This window comes from Passer domesticus, chromosome 8 (assembly GCF_036417665.1).
Source record: "Passer domesticus isolate bPasDom1 chromosome 8, bPasDom1.hap1, whole genome shotgun sequence".
Lineage (NCBI taxonomy): Eukaryota > Metazoa > Chordata > Aves > Passeriformes > Passeridae > Passer > Passer domesticus.
Window position 1 is genome coordinate 23,876,914 of NC_087481.1, and position 16,181 is coordinate 23,893,094.

Consider the following 16,181-nt stretch of genomic DNA (forward strand, 5'->3'; position numbering starts at 1 on the left):
GTTGCCTAGTACCCTATTCATGTGAAAAATAATGTTCTCTCTCTACAAACAATGTATAAATTCAGGTGCCCACAATGCAGTGTGATTATGCTTTTGTCTGTAGTGTTCCTTTTCCTTCTGTAAAACAGACTGGGTGAGTTTTAAAATGTCCAAGCTGTTGCAAAGCAAATACTGTCCATGAAAGGGCAATCTCTTCATTCCACAGCAGATTCATCCTCAGCACCTAGAAGATTGAGCTCTTGAGATATTTGAGAGGCCTGAAGAGAATCAGTTTTATTTTCTAAACAATTTAATTTTTTTTTATTTCCACCTATAAGCAAAGTGCTTCTATCATGGTTATCTATTTGAAGAGTGTACTTCACTCAGCTTTTTTCCCCCTACAATATTACCATAATACTTCTGTGCCTACTAGCTGGTTTGGATTTTTTTTCCTGTTAGTACAGAAATAACATGAAAATACAAAACACATGATGAACTTTGTTTGCCTAAAGCAAGCAATCATTGCTGACTACCTTGGACTGCCCTGGCCTAGAGGAAAGAAGCACAAATAGTGGTGCTTCACACAAAGCCAGCACACATGACATTTACAGCACTAAGAACCAGGCTCTCCTAAATGCTAAGCAATAGCTATGTACAATGACCACAGCATTTACCAAACACCAGAAGTCTTTATTATGAACGTGACTGTATCATTTTATAAATAGCATTAAAATTAATATGGAAGTAGTAATATCATGGTAGGCACCCAGGAGTATAAGCTTATTATCTATGTATCATACTTCAATCAAAGTTATTTCCTTACTAAAGAAACCTGTGAACAGGACAATATGCTTACTATCAAAACTAAGACTAGAGGTGCTAAGAAAAGAACTCATACATTAAAATTGAATGTGCAATGTCATAAATGCCTTGAAATTATTAGTACATTCTGTATCAACTGAAAGGAAAAACTACTTTAAAAACTAGATTAGTATTTTCAGAGAGATTTAGAAAATCTCCTATGACCTTCTATCTCTGAAACTGGCTATAGTCTTTGCAGGGAACAGATGATTAAAATCAGGTCTTGGAGAAAGGCCTGAACTTCACCTTAAAACCTTCAAGGAATCCCTGGAGGTGGATACTCACTTTTGTTCCACAGCAATGCCATCATTCCTTGTACCAAGGCTTGCATAGGAACCAAAGTAAACAATGACTCCTCTATTATGCTTTGCAAGCTCTTGTCAACCTTGAAAACAAAATGATCCTTCTGAACTGCCGGGTAAACAGGGCCAGGAAAAACTCATTGGATACAACTCAGCTTATGCCTATGCATTTTCAGACTACAAAATGCACTGGCGTATCCTTTGAAAGTTTTCTATTTAGAGCCTGCTTTTCTACAAAGACAAAATCATTGTAAAATACTAGGATATTTTTCAAATTCCCTGGTAATCTGTAACTTCAAAGGTGGCCCGTAATGATACAACTGGCTTTCAGCTAACCTAAATCTTTGAAGCAGCTATTCTGAAATAACCTAAGGCAGCAAGTGGCATAAAATATTGAACAGTGAACAAGATAAAAATACTTCATTTTCAAATTCTTAACATAATAGTCAATGTCTAAAAAGCAAATCTAACTATAGATGAAGTTATTCTTCACCTCATGCTTTCCCTAAGAAATAAAATACACTACAAATGCACTGTAAATGCAGCTTCAGGTTGCAGAATATGGACAAGTCCAGACTGCAAGTAACCTCATAACTGCAGACTCTCATTCTTCCCTAAAGAAACTTAAACATTAAAAACCCCACAGTGCTGTTTGGATAAATCCTGTTTACAAAGACATGTGCAGTCTTTTCCAGTCAGGGGAACAGCTGGCTACTGTGGGAGCCCTCTCAAAAGTCTCCTGTGGGAACACTCTCAAAGACTGGTGGCCTCGAGCTGCCTCCACCTGCACCTGACACTAACAGCCCAAAAGCTACACCCGATGATTACACTCTTGAATAACCAAAACCAGCAGGTGTAACGTTTGACAGGCGTCCATTGAAATGCGGGCACTGTGAAACCAAAGGTGACCTGAGCACCTCCACACTCAGCAGCTCCCCAGTGATGGAACCCACACGTCTGGACTTAAAACACTCTGCATCTGCTTGACAATTAAATCCTTCTGGTGACTGCTGTACTTCAAAACAAACACGCCTATCCGAAACAGTTCCTTCTTGTACACAGTGACTGAATTAGGACAAGGGCTAGGAAAATTATGCATATTATTCTGGGTCTGGATTTTAAAAATCAGGCAGTTGAGCCTTTCAGTTATCCTGCACTCATCTCCTGTTTTTTCCTGTAAAATATATGTTATAACTACAAGCTATATGGCTCCCTTGTGAAGATCCTAAAAGCAATATCCAGTTCCTATTTCAAAGCATTTTTAACATTTGAAACATTTTACAAGCACTAAGTCACAGTGTTATTAATATTCCACTGAGTGAAAGTAAGTATTTTTAATTAACTGGATAGCCTGAAGATAAATGCTGGCTACTGCAAATAATACAGGCCCATCTATTTCACGCACTGGCAAACAACATTAGCTGAATGTCTCAAAAACCACATGTGCAGAAAATCTTTCCTGCTGGATTTCCATTTAAACCAGGACACACATACAGGCAGATTCTCAGCTGAAACACATGGACGTATCACTGCTGGTTTTGATGGAGTTAATTTACAGCAGCAGGGGATTGTGGCATTCCCAGGCACTGCAGGCCCTTCTGCACCCCAAGGCACACAGGTGCAAACCACAACCTCTGCAGAGCCTTGCAGGACTCAGGAACCAGTCTCCAGCCAAGCCTCTGTGGGTAGGTGCCAACAGTTGCCAGTGGCAACAAAGACTGCAGGAATTCCCTAAGCTCCAGACTTTGCTTTGAGTTGATCTTAAAGGGCTATATAGATACTCTGAGAAAGGTTTTATTTTCACTTTATTGATACTTCTGAAGGCCCACGAATGTTTAGCTGATAGCTGCATGGATCAGTAGAGTATAACGAAGATATGGGCAGAACTACTTAAGTGATCATCTAATCTCTTCTAGTACTTAGGCCAATATTCCCATATTTAAAGGTCTGTGGCCAGAAGTTAAGCATATGTTTTGTTTCATGGGATGAGTTTGTTCCCAATTAGTCATTGAACAATCCTGGGAGGAAAAAATAGAAAAAAAAAAAAAAAACATCCAGTCTACTAGTATGATTTTCTTTGTATATCCCACAATGACAGAATGGTTTGGGTTGGAAGGGATTTTAAAGCCCATCTCATTCCAAGCCCCTGCCCTGGGCAGGGACACCTCCCACTATCCCAGGTTGCTCCAAGACCATCCAGCCTGGCCCTGGAGGCTTCCAGGGATCCTTGGGCAGCCACGGCTGCTCTGGGCACCCTGGGCCAGGGCCTCATCTCCCTCACAGGGAAGAATTTCTTCCCCATATCTGGGCTAAACCTGCCCTCTGTCAATTGTCTTCAGCAGCTGTACCATGCCTCTGTGATAAACAACTTTTGATATAGTTCTATGCATCCAAGAACAATTTCAGTTTAAAGACGACTAGCACATTTATCAAAATAAGTTCACTAGAGAAATATTAAAAAAGATGACAGGCTAAAAGGTAAACACCAATCAATACTACAATAACTTAAGAAATGTCAGAGCCCTAATTAAATGATTGACTGTTTCAGCCTCTGTGTTGACTGCAAATAATCCTACACTCAGCAATTAGAGGGTCTTGTACCTTGCACCTTAATTAAAAAAAACAAACAAAAACTCTCACACAACTTAGGTAGAACATTGAAGTAAAGTCTCTATAGAGACACCAAGCATTTTATGTCTCTTGTTACAATTGAGCATGTAACATATCATGAATTTCTTTTTTTTTTGCATATGGAATTTATATATGGTTCTTCTTTTGATCTATAAAGTCACTGTGAATTCTAATCAAAACCCTAAGATTATAAGAAAATTGTAAAAAAGCAATTTTACAATTTTTTTTTTGCATGATGAAACAATCTTGTCATTACCTGGGACATTTCCACACCTCAATTTTTTGTGCAATGACAGGATTTTTTTTTTTCATACACAGCTTATAGAAACTCTGCTCTTTCAAATACTGTTGTGGAACAATAAAGAAAATACATCTACAAGCATCTGTCTCAAAAAAGCCCCAAAGAAGCCCATAAGCACTTATAAGGGAAGATCCAGTTCAATCCTCTTGCAGTCCTCATTTATCCCAGCTAGTTCACAGCTGCCAGAATTTGTTAACACCGTGCTTCAGCCACCAGTAACTAAATGAAACTAATACCACTTCCTACATTCTTTGCTAGGAGGGGACAAAGGATTTGTTACCTTGAAGGTGACACAGAGAGAAAAAAATCCAAGATGACTGTTTGGCTATGTGAGAAATGCCAAGTGTGGGGCAGAACCTCCTTGCATTCCTTTATACCATTCTGGATACCACTAGGCCCTTGGATTTGTCCCTTAAAAGAAGAATTAATTTAAATATTATTTTACCCTTCAAATTTTCAGCTTGTTCCTCTAAGTGCAATGTCCAAGTAAAAACCAAGATTGCTTGTTGGAGGTGCCATGTCTGGTTAAATACACCAGAACAAAACAATGACCTTCTCCAAACCTGCAGGACTCAGTGGAGAAGCCTGTCTCAGGCTGGAACTCAGGAATGAACTGGTTGTTTACAGTTCTTCTTCTCATGTATGTGTCACATCTTCAAACAAAATGTTTCAAAGACTTCCTGGTTTCCTATCCTGGAAGTGGATAGGAATAACTCCTTCACCACAAGCAACCTCATTGAAACACAGAACTATTTAGATGCATGAGCAATTATATGCACAGCATTCACTGCCTGAGAAATCTCTTACATGAACATTTCAGAAGTTATTCAAGGAATCCTCTCACAAGGCAGTTAAGGCAGAACCTGACACTTCTGACATTTTTCCTGTGAAAAGGTAAAAGCTCCCAGGCCTTTTTGTACAGCATTTCAAACCCTATTTTTACTGTACATCAAAAGCCTGGAAAGGGAAATTAATTTAGAAGTACATTTATTTCCTTTCTTTTTTTAATATGGAAAACACAAATTAATAACCCACAAATATTTTAAGTTGAAAATCACTACCTCCACTCAGTGACAGATTCCCTACTCTTAACATGCCTACCCCAGTGTAATTTTTTTTAAAGACACCTGGCTCAAGAAAACCTATTTCTGTGATAAACAGGTAAGCATATTTTTTAAAAAGGGATATGGAAAACCATATGCAAGTGAGCAAATAAGGACTCTTTCATGTGGAACTGTTTCTCATTATAGAGAGGGTTTTTTCTCAACAGCTTCAATATGAGATTGTCATTTTCCTCCTCTTCAAGCCCTCATGGAATACTCCCTATGGATCTAATGCTGTGAGATGTGAAGTGCCTCATAAGAAATTAATTACCTCAATCTCCACTGCTACAACTGGAGTACTAAGGGCTCTCCTTCCTGTGTCAATTACCCTTTTCCAATCAATATGCAGGAATAGCCTAGAATTTAAAACCTTTCAGCACAACCAGTTTTTGGCATTCAGTTACATATAGTTTGTAATACTGCAAAACAAATTTAAAATTTCATTCTACACAAGCATACATCAAACAGTCTAAAAAACCCAGAATTCAGAATGCATAAGCCTTTAACTATTAGAAAAACCACTGAAACACTGAAATGTGCAGATCCCAATAACGCTAAAATCTCAGAAAGAACGATGTTGCTGGAATATGCACATTGTATTGTCGTGGTACAGCTGGTCTGTAGCTGAACAAGATAAATCTGGCCAGGACAAATCCAGCCGGGCTGGCCTGGCTCATTCTGGAAGGGAGGCAGCAGAGACCTCAGGACCCCTGCTGAAGCTGGATGCAGATACACAGTGGCTGGAGAGCTGGGCAGGGAGAGCTGCCATGCCACCAGCTCTCTGAGCCGGGATGTCCCAAGGTCCCATGAAAAAAAAGAGCAGCCAGAATAAACCCATGGCTGTTTGCTGAGGCTGCTCCGTGTGCTGTGCCGTGCGGCTGTCTCCAACACGTCCCTACATCACAACATTGCACATTTTAATCCATTCTCCAAAACACTGGTGCCAGTCAGCTGAAGGTGTGGAGGATGGCCAGGTTGTCTCAAAGCACAGAGCTGGAATCTTTATCCTTGGGACAATAAATTCTCTTGAAAGTGACTGGGATCCAGTCATGAGAGAAGATGAGGAACCAACACTATTCTAAATTTTTATTCTTTCTTTCTGATACGTAAGACAAATATCTCCTTACATCAGTTTTTCTCCTACTTTTTCACACTGGGAATATTAGAAAAGTTCAGCATGACTCCAAGTTGATCCTGAAAAAACACCCATACTTTTGTAGTACTTATCTGGGGAGAAGTGTCCCGGGAGGTGCATGTGTCATACCCAGCGTGTTGGGACAGCAGGTACAACCATCGCCTACTAACAACCATCACTTACTACTTCTAATGCAAAAACCAAACACCACAGGCACTTCATATCTAAAATATGGCAGTCTTAAAACTCGATAGAGAAACCTTAAAGGCCAGTAGCACTTTATTTTGGTTTGTGTTTCCACTCCAGGCCTATCAGAGGAATCAGCAGGGAGTAAAAACAACATTAAATTTCTTTTAATCAGATGTTACTGTCATTCACAGATGATGCAGGGAGGAAGGGCAAACATAAGTAGAAATGGAGCAATACTATTGAACTGACAGCAAGAAGTATACTTGAGGTTAATCTGCCTTTTACTAAGAAGCAATTTTCTAAGTTTCTAGTCCATACTAGTTTTTAATTGAATATCCATCTACCTTCAACCAAAGTGTTCTGGCAGTTTTACAGCAGGAAAATAGAAAATTAGTTGGAGAAAATCTCATTCTACAGCAGCAGCACAAGACTTTCCTATGATGAACTATCATATAAATTGCTTGGAGATTATATGCTGTTATGAGAAAGAAAAAAGAGGATGGAGGGAGAAGAAAATTCAAAATAAAATATAGTACAGTTGCTGAGACAGTCCTTCTCATTCACATTGTTTAAAACATTTAGCTGTACTTTAAATCTGAAAGTTACAGCCTTAAACAGCAGCCATAAATAGGGAAAAAAGCCCAGAACCAAGCCATTCACATTCTGCCATACCTAGGGACAGACTGAGTTAGTGCAGGGTCCAAAGTGGCACAGCAAAGGCACATCCTGCATTTTTCAAGGAACCAAACAAAAGCTTACTGTGGCTTTTGAAGTGGCACAATGTGCTACACAATTAGATTCCTGTACACAGTGTAACAGCACTCAAATCAAACAGCATTATAAATACATATACATACAATATATTTAAAAATATGTAGGGTGACTAAAGAATTGTATTTCTATAAAAAAGTCTTCCAAGTCCTCACAGCCACTCCATGCCATCCAGTACCCTCGTGCTTTCTCCTTGTATTTCCACTGTACCATGGAGAGATAAGGAAGGTAGAACAGGAAAATGAAGCTTGCTGTGTTGACACACTCATTACTCTGGGAAAATCTCTATGATACTGTTCATGATCACTCATAGAACAGACATGCTGTGATGTTTCTTTTAACAGAAAACCGAGCACACTCTTGTATCACACTGGATGGGTAATGAAGATTGAGTTCCCTGATTTTCACTCCCACATAACTTTAACATTTCTGTGTAGCTCCCCACAAGGAAGCAGCTTGAGATAAATGTGGTGGGGTGGACACAGGACAGAACTTGGCCTACAGACAGAAACCTTAGAAAACAGCTACTTGTCCAAGACTTCAGCTCTGAACCAGGCAGAGCTTGGTAATTTCAAATAACACACATGCTATGGATGTGGCTCTTCAAAACTGTACTTCTAAATAGAAGTTAAATGCTGAAACCCCAAACAGACCACAAAATGTAATTCCATTTAATTATGTATTAATTTTATTAGTTAATCCCTTTGTAATCCAGAGTAATTAATTTAATTCAACACCATGCTGTGATGGAAGATGTGAATCTAGGAGGCTGGGAGGCACTTCAGCATGTGCAGTGAATGAAAGTCCAGCTTTTAGGGAAAGGTCTAAGTTAAGTTCTCAAATTTACAAATACTTCCACTGAACACTATCCAGCATCCTGTGTGTGTGCTGAGTCCAGACTGTGGACTGTGAATTCCTTTGATACTTGTCCAATCTGTGCAAAGGACTATAAGGTAAGAGGGAGGAACACAGGGGATCATCACAGCAAATGGCAGTTGATGCCACCACCTCAGCGGGTGAATGCAGTCACTCCCAAACAAAACACACCAACACCATGAAATACCTCCAAGGTGGTATTCCTGGAAATTCATTACTTAATGTTTCAAACACTCGGCTACTATTTAAAAATTCACTATTGCTAGCTAGAGATCTACTCTAGCTCAGAAAGTTTCTGTTGTTGGCACTTGTGGGGGAAGGCACACAGAAGAGATTGGCAGAAGAGCACCTGAACAATGCTTTTACACTGAGGACTGCCAGAAAGGGCACTTCAGAGCCATTTACCCCGCAGATGGATTTGCAGAGTGAGAAATCACTTGGGCCTTACTTGGACTGTGTGATTAGACTCGCAGCACAAGCTTGAACATCCTGGGTTCCTGCGCTACAAGAGAGAAAAAAGCCCCAATTTGTTAAAAGTAGCAGCTACCAAATGGAACAAGGGAGCCTGTATGTGATGGCATGCAGGGAAGACAACTGAAAATTACAGTCTCCTGCAGGGCTGGGATCTGCAGAATCCTGCATGAGATGAGGGGAGTCTGCTATTCAGGGCATATTCCTCTGCAGTCCTATGCAGAAATTCCCTGGGCTTTTTCCCTATTTATTTTCACACAGAAAAAACCCCAAATATACCAGTGGAAACATTCAAACTCAGCATGCAATATTTCTGATATTCCAACATAGCAATCATACTTCATGCTGGAAGTTCATTTTCTGAGGACTTTTAGCTTAAATGTTGTCGAGAACTTTTGTCTAAATTGAAAATGCAAAGTTGCATGTTTAATATTTTAAACTATTCACATCTCCAATTAGCCAAGGAATTAATTTATTATAAATGAACCTAAGTTTTCATGTAATTGTCATCAGCTCCATGAAAGAATATAGCAAAAAAAAAGGAAAGGAGAAAAATAGACTCCTAGACATAACTAGAACAGAATCAGTAGGAAAGTCATTAGGAATTATGTTGGGGAAAGCAGAAATATTATAGAGCTCAAAGACCTTTTTCCTTTAAGATTTATACTAAATCCTTCAACTTTCAATGAAATAAATTAAATACTTAGGTGAAATCTAATGAGTAACCTGTTGTTGCTGTAAATGTGTGCTACTGAATTTCATGTGAAGTTTAAGAAATGTTACAAATACAACCAGAAGATTAAAAGCAAAAGGTTAAGTAGGATCTTCATAAATACGGTTCCCTAGTTGCACATGAAAATTCAAACATTTATAGTTTGCATTTCTATATAAATGCATATAAGATCAACTTACACTAAAGAAATATTCAGGTTGCGCGGACCTGTAATCAAGGTCTTAAGAAGATCTGTTTGCATGCCCTGGAAGTGGGCACATTCCACACCCCAGTGTGTAAGACATGAAACATTTCCTTAGGAAAGCCACCGAGCGCCGGCTCTGAGCTCTCCCTGGCTGCTCCTCGGCACAGGGTCAGGTCAGAGCAGCTGCCACCACTGCAGTAACCCTCAGTACTGCAGTAACCCTCGGTACTGCAGTAACCCTCAGTACTGCAGCAACCCTCAGTACTGCAGCGACCCTCGGTACTGCAGTAACCCTCAGTACTGCAGTAACCCTCAGTACTCCAGTGACCCTCAGTACTGCAGTGACCCTCAGTACTGCAGTGACCCTCGGTACTGCAGTAACCCTCAGTACTGCAGTAACCCTCGGTACTGCAGTAACCCTCAGTACTGCAGTGACCCTCAGTACTGCAGCAACCCTCGGTACTGCAGTAACCCTCGGTACTGCAGTAACCCTCAGTACTGCAGTGACCCTCGGTACTGCAGCAACCCTCGGTACTGCAGTAACCCTCGGTACTGCAGTAACCCTCAGTACTGCAGTGACCCTCGGTACTGCAGCAACCCTCGGTACTGCAGTAACCCTCGGTACTGCAGTGACCCTCAGTACTGCAGTGACCCTCACCGCTCGATGGGCATTTGAACAGGAGCAGCAAAGGGCAGCCAGGGGCAGAGCCCACCCACTCTGCCACTTCAACAACAGTTCACTGCTAAGGAAGTGTCTTTTATTCTTTTCAAGCGCTTGTGTTTGTTCTAGCAGAGGCAGCCAGCTACCACCTTCATTTCTCAGCTGGCAGACAGTCTCGAAGTTTCCCATTCCCGAGTGATTAGTGATGAAGTGCCGCCCTGCCAGAAGCCGCACTGCCCTCTGGTTCTTCCCGGGTGCCGCAGCATTTAATGGCAGCGCCAGTGCAGGTGGCAGCCGGCAGCCACACAGAGCTGCGGTCCCAAATGCCAGGGAGGACTGTGTATCAGGCTGGAGCTGCAGCTCAGCAGGCTGCCCTTGCCCGCTCAGAGCCCTCCGAGGAGCCGCGGGACGCGCTGCCAGCAGTGGGCACCCGGGAAGCTCGGACTGAGGCGCTCCTGACCCTGCAGGTCTGCCGGGAGAGCTCCCTGCGCGTCCTGCTGGGACACCGGAGCTGGGAAAAACCTCCTCCCTCACCCTGCTCCTGCTGCTCAGGGGCTGCTGCCACTGCTGAGCGTGCATCTGGGCGTTTCATCACACACACGTCCTTCAAACACATCACAATCCTCACACAGCGATACACAAAAATAAACACAGATGAATGTGTCAGGCTGTATTTAGCTTACACTGTAAACCCACTTCGGACTGAAAGAGCTGCCACAACTGCAGGCTGATCTGATGAGAGGCTCAAAACAGCAAGTGTACAAACCTCTTAATTACCATATTTGAGAGCCACCTTTAAGCATTCCAGATCAAAGAAAAGCCTATTTTATATCAATTTGATATATAAATACTGTTAATAAGTTCCATGAAAAGAGACTCAATCATTTAGTAAAACTGGGAGCATGATTCTGAGAATGGAGATAATGTGATACTTACTAGATATATTTATTTTACTTCAGACTTCCATGAATAAAATACTTGCTATTATTCATGGAACAGAATAGCAGAATGGAAGCCCTCTTCTGTAACTCCTCCCCTCCACTCCTGTTCCACCAAAAGATATCCTGACCTCCTTATTCTAAAATCACAAGGAGAATTGTGTCTGTTTGTAGGGGAGAAAAAAGTGGAATCACTTCAAATATCAATCATTGACAAAAGTATAAAACGCATTAAAACGCCCAGTGCTGAAAGTGTAACTTCAATTTGGCATCATCTTTTGTATGTAAATAAATACACTTTCAAATGCACTTGTTGTATGTAATAAACTTCAGGGAGCCATGCTTCCAGACTGCCACAACAAGCATTGCCTAAAAATAAAGGCAGGATCCTCCTTTATTAACTTACTAAAATTTTCACACGGAAAGTATACATTTAAACACCTGCTTTTCAGAGATATTCAAGGGTGCCATATGTTCATTTTTAATTAAAGTATGTCTTCCAAATTAGGCAAAATACCTCTTCATCCACATGACAATATTATATATTAAAAACAAGTAAAAATAATCATTCAACAAAACCACATGTATGGGATTCAAGAAAACTCCAGAGCAATTGTACATGAAAAAGCTTTACATCAGATTGTGCTTATAGCCTAAGTGAAAATAGATGCTGTAGTAAACCATATTACTTAAAGCACAAAGCTGATGTAACACTGCATCTGCAAGGAATGTTAATAAGGGCAAAATCAAAATCATAACAGAGTGAGAATGGGAAAGCTAAGCAGAAAAGGCAAAGCCAATATTCCAAGCAATGTTTCCTCTGTAATTACCAGAAAGAAATTAAATTATGAATTATGGAAGAGTTGTTTCCTACTTAGACAGCATGAGAGAGAAGGATACTTGAAAATGAAATGAGTTTGCAGAACCAAGACTTAGTTTTGCTTGCTTAAGACTATCAAACTCTAGCTCATTATTTTTTTAAGGTTACTGATACACTTCTACACTCATCCATAACAACAGCAAATTAAATATAATACACATTTTTTCTACACTCAGGAAACCTCAGGTGGGCACTAACACATAAGCGCACTGCAGGCACACAGATACTGAGCTGAGGAAACCAAGCCAAGCGCCCAGGCTCAACAGCCATGCAGGTGAAGGCTCGTGCATCTTGGTGCATCACTCAGCCATGGCTGAGAAGAGCCTCAATGCCTCCAGAGGTCTTTCTGCTACTCCAGGCTCAGACACACCTGGCTCCTCACACAGCATCCAATGGACCTCTGAGAGCTGAACAAAGCCAGAGAGAACCACACCACTGAAGCCGGGAGATGCCAATATCTGGGTATGCCATGATGCCTGCCCCGTACTTCTCCTTGCCTAAAGACCTTGTGTTAGCAGAGCAGGTGCCAACTAAAGGATTCTCTGGCTTTGGGGGAATCCCATCAAATCTCTCAGTACAACTACTTGTGCCCCAAGTGATCAGAAGAGAGCAGCAGACAGAGCTGCAGGGCAGTGGAGCTATGTCTGATTTACACCACACTGAGAAAAAGGAGAAAGGAATTTCATGTTGTAAATTACACAGTCCAACAGGATGAGTTCATGTAGCCCATACTGGCCAAGTCCAAAGCCAAAAGCTGACAGATGTCCAACAGAATGTGTTTTCACTAAACCATCATGACAATCCCATGGCACTTACAAGCATGTAAAAAAAAATAAAAGAAATAAAGCATTGCCTCTCAAAATTAAGTCAAATTTTAAGCAATACTGGTAGATAGAAGTGTAGGAACTGGGACAAACCAACACTTAAAACATGTCAGTTAAATCCACCATAAGCAGCACAACAGAAGTGCTCTGAGAAGTCCCTGACAATGTATGGACAATAGGCACTGGGAGCTTCTGGATATTCTTATCCATGTTTCATGAAATTTGGAGAGGGAAGAAGGTTACTGTAGCACCTGCAAAAACTTCAGGTGCAGGCTTTGTTTAGAGCAAATGAGTGCATACATGCTCAGTTCACTTTGTGGCTGTTTTTGCAGCAAGCAGCCAACACTACCCAAGTGCCAGCAGAAATTATGAGCATGGAGGAGATCAAACAGACTGAAGGAAATACACTATAATATCCACTTAGTTGTCATGTAATAAAAAGATAAAGATCCCATGTTATATAAAATATCTTTAACTACTTGTCACACTATACATTAAGTATGATGTTTACTGAAAATGTTGCACTTCTAATTTTGCATTCTGAACAGTTTTAAAAGTAGTTTGGTAGCAATCACAAGGTTGGGAAATGTGCAGTGTACCAGTAAGTACTATGCTTTTAACAAATTTCATCCGCTAAAAACTGATCCAGCCTAATGCCATCCAATATCATTCTGAAAGATAAATACACTCAAATTTTATCTGTAACCTGAGCCTAAATAAAACCAAGACAACAAAACTGAAAGGTTCAATGCATTCAATGCCAGTTGAAGCAGCTGGTAAACCTCAATACACTGTACACAACTTTGCTGACAAAGCTAAAAAAAAGAAAATAAGGACAAGCTTTTAAGCAGCATGAACAACACTTTGCTTTCATTTTCATATATAATTGAAATATCAAAGAGAAGCATAGTCAGGGGCTCTAAATTATATACTATGGAAATCAGTGATGAAACAAAAATCAAGGAACTCAATTCCAGCATCAGTGAACATTCAACGTGGGGCAGAGAATGACAGGAAATGCCAGTTCTTGCTACCTTTAAATTTAAGAGGTTGTTTCATACAACACTGCCATTTCTGAACTTGCAAAGGACTAATGAGAATTAAAAACCACAACATCACTGAGCAGCAAGTGCCTTGTCTGCTTCAAGCCTACTATGAAGAGACACTGCCATACAATGAAGGCACCGACCGACTGAGGCTGTGGCAGAAAATGAACAGCTTCCCACCTTGGAAATAAGGTTAGTAATGGAAGAGAGAGAGTTGGGCAGCAATGAGCCAGATGACAAAAAAGCATTTCGGAAAGGAGCTCTGAAGACAATATCTGTAATTGTCAGTGGGTTTACTTGTTGTCTTATTAGGGAGCAATGTGGACTTGCAAAGCAGGGCTTGACCAAGAAGTTTTTCGCCAGTCTTTTGGAAGAAAAACTGAAGTTCAAAAACAAAATCTTTGTTAAAAATATGTTTCAGCTGTTGCAGAAGCAGTGAGCATCCTCTGTAGTTAGCAACAATTAGTTCTCTCTCATTAGCAATTAGTGTCCTGTGACTCCCACCCACTACAACACAGTTTCCACAAAACATGGGTCACACTCCTTGCTCATAATGATACATATACACTGTTGGTAAAGTGTAAGAAAAGACTGATCCAATTTGTATTCCATACTTAAATGAGACCAATTACTGATTCAATGCATTTATTAATAAGCCAGAAAATACCCTAAATTTTATGTGTGCACAACATGCACCTATTTAGAGCACAAACAACACTGGCACCACTCTTGGAATTTGTATTTAAATTAATAGGAAATGTTGCTAAACAGAAAAATGCTTCTAATTTAACTCCCCTTCTTAGCACCATATACTGTAAAGTGACTCAGACTGAAACTCTAAAAGCTGGTGGTTCCTACAAAGGATGCTAAGTACTATCTGTGACCTCATGAAGAATTCACCTCCTCAAGTTTTGAGACTATTCACATTTCTAACACACTCTAAAAAGCTCTTGTGTTCCTGGACACGTGCCAGTACAATATTCAAACCTTTCTTACTTTATTTTGCTAACAAAAGTCTCATTCACCTAAGTCTCAAGGAAGACAACTTAATTCAATTACAAATCAAGATCAATACATTTTGTAAAATACACTTCCTATCTGCAGACTACAAAACACTGTGCTAAAGAATACCTAAGTCCCACTTCAGTTTAACAATACAAAATCTGTAAACATTTGCAGATTCTGCTCAAGTTTATAGATTCTGTAGTCTCTTTTATTCTTTACACCTTAAATACAACTTGGACAAGTCAAACGCTTTTGAAAACTACACTTGTCATCCATTACTGAGTCTCTCATTAATATATATCTCACGTGACATGGCCCTAGAAGTACAGTGATGCCTCTTATCTGTGCCATGCCAGCTAATGATTTTTTGCCACATCCTCCGAGAGATTAAGGTAGCTCTCGATAATGGAATGCCGAAGAACAGCTACCCCTAGTGATCAGAGAGGCGGGAGACGAACTTCAAAGTCCTTCTTTGTTTACAGCCATTTCCCATTTTCCTCAACGAGCTTGTTGCCAGACAAAGAGCACACACTGAGCAAAGACAGTACTCAGTACCCAAAAACATATTTGCATTGCAAATAATTTTACCCGGAAGAGCTTTGTGAATAGGTTTGTGTCACATCGTTACACCCCAGTCAGAACTCCAGCTTCAAACACTAGTAAACCATCATCTAAAGAGTTAAAGCCCAATTTAAATCACTCCACTCTGCCACACAGAATTGCAAACAGATCCTTCTCAGAGTCTCTGTGCAATACCAGGAATCCCCCAAGCCACGCAGTGCAAGAGAGAGGACATCAGTGTGCTCAGATGCGGCTGGCAGAGTCCCAGATAACATCAAGCAGATCCAGAGCCTGGCACAGGAGGAATATGGAGGCACTGTAACATCAAGCATGGAAATCACCTTTAAGATCATCAAGTCCAAACATTCAATCAACACTACCAAGCTCACCAGTAAGCCGTGTCCCTAAGTGCCACATATACACACATCTTTAAACACCTTCAGGGACAGTGATAGCGCAGGTGCCCCTGGCCTCATTGCCCCTCTGGGCACACCTGGACTCATGTTCAGCCTCTCCTGCTGCCTGCCAGCCCCTCTGCCCAGCCTGGAGCTCCAGGGGGTTGTTGTGACCCAAGGGGAGGACCTAACATTTGGCCTGGAGCTTTCTGACTACTATATGGGCTCTTTACTCAAGTCCCATGGTTACTTTCAAACATGCATAATACACTCTTTATAGCCATCAAAAGAGGGATACAGGACTAGGAAAACAATTTTTACAAAGAAGCTAAGAA

At 40.7% G+C, this 16,181-nt stretch overlaps 1 protein-coding gene across 7 annotated transcripts in view; it reads right to left on the reverse strand.

The window, feature by feature from the left end:
* CTNNA3 (catenin alpha 3) overlaps nucleotides 1-16,181 on the reverse strand; it is a 427,418-nt gene that overhangs the window by 175,810 nt on the left and 235,427 nt on the right. Inside the window, exon 1 of one of the 7 annotated variants that reach the window (XM_064429670.1) lies at nucleotides 2,637-2,785. The exons of the other annotated variants lie outside the window; for them this stretch is intronic. The gene's annotated coding sequence lies outside the window, so the exon portion shown is untranslated. Of the gene's footprint in view, nucleotides 1-2,636; nucleotides 2,786-16,181 lie in introns of those variants that run through there. 7 annotated transcript variants of the gene reach the window in all.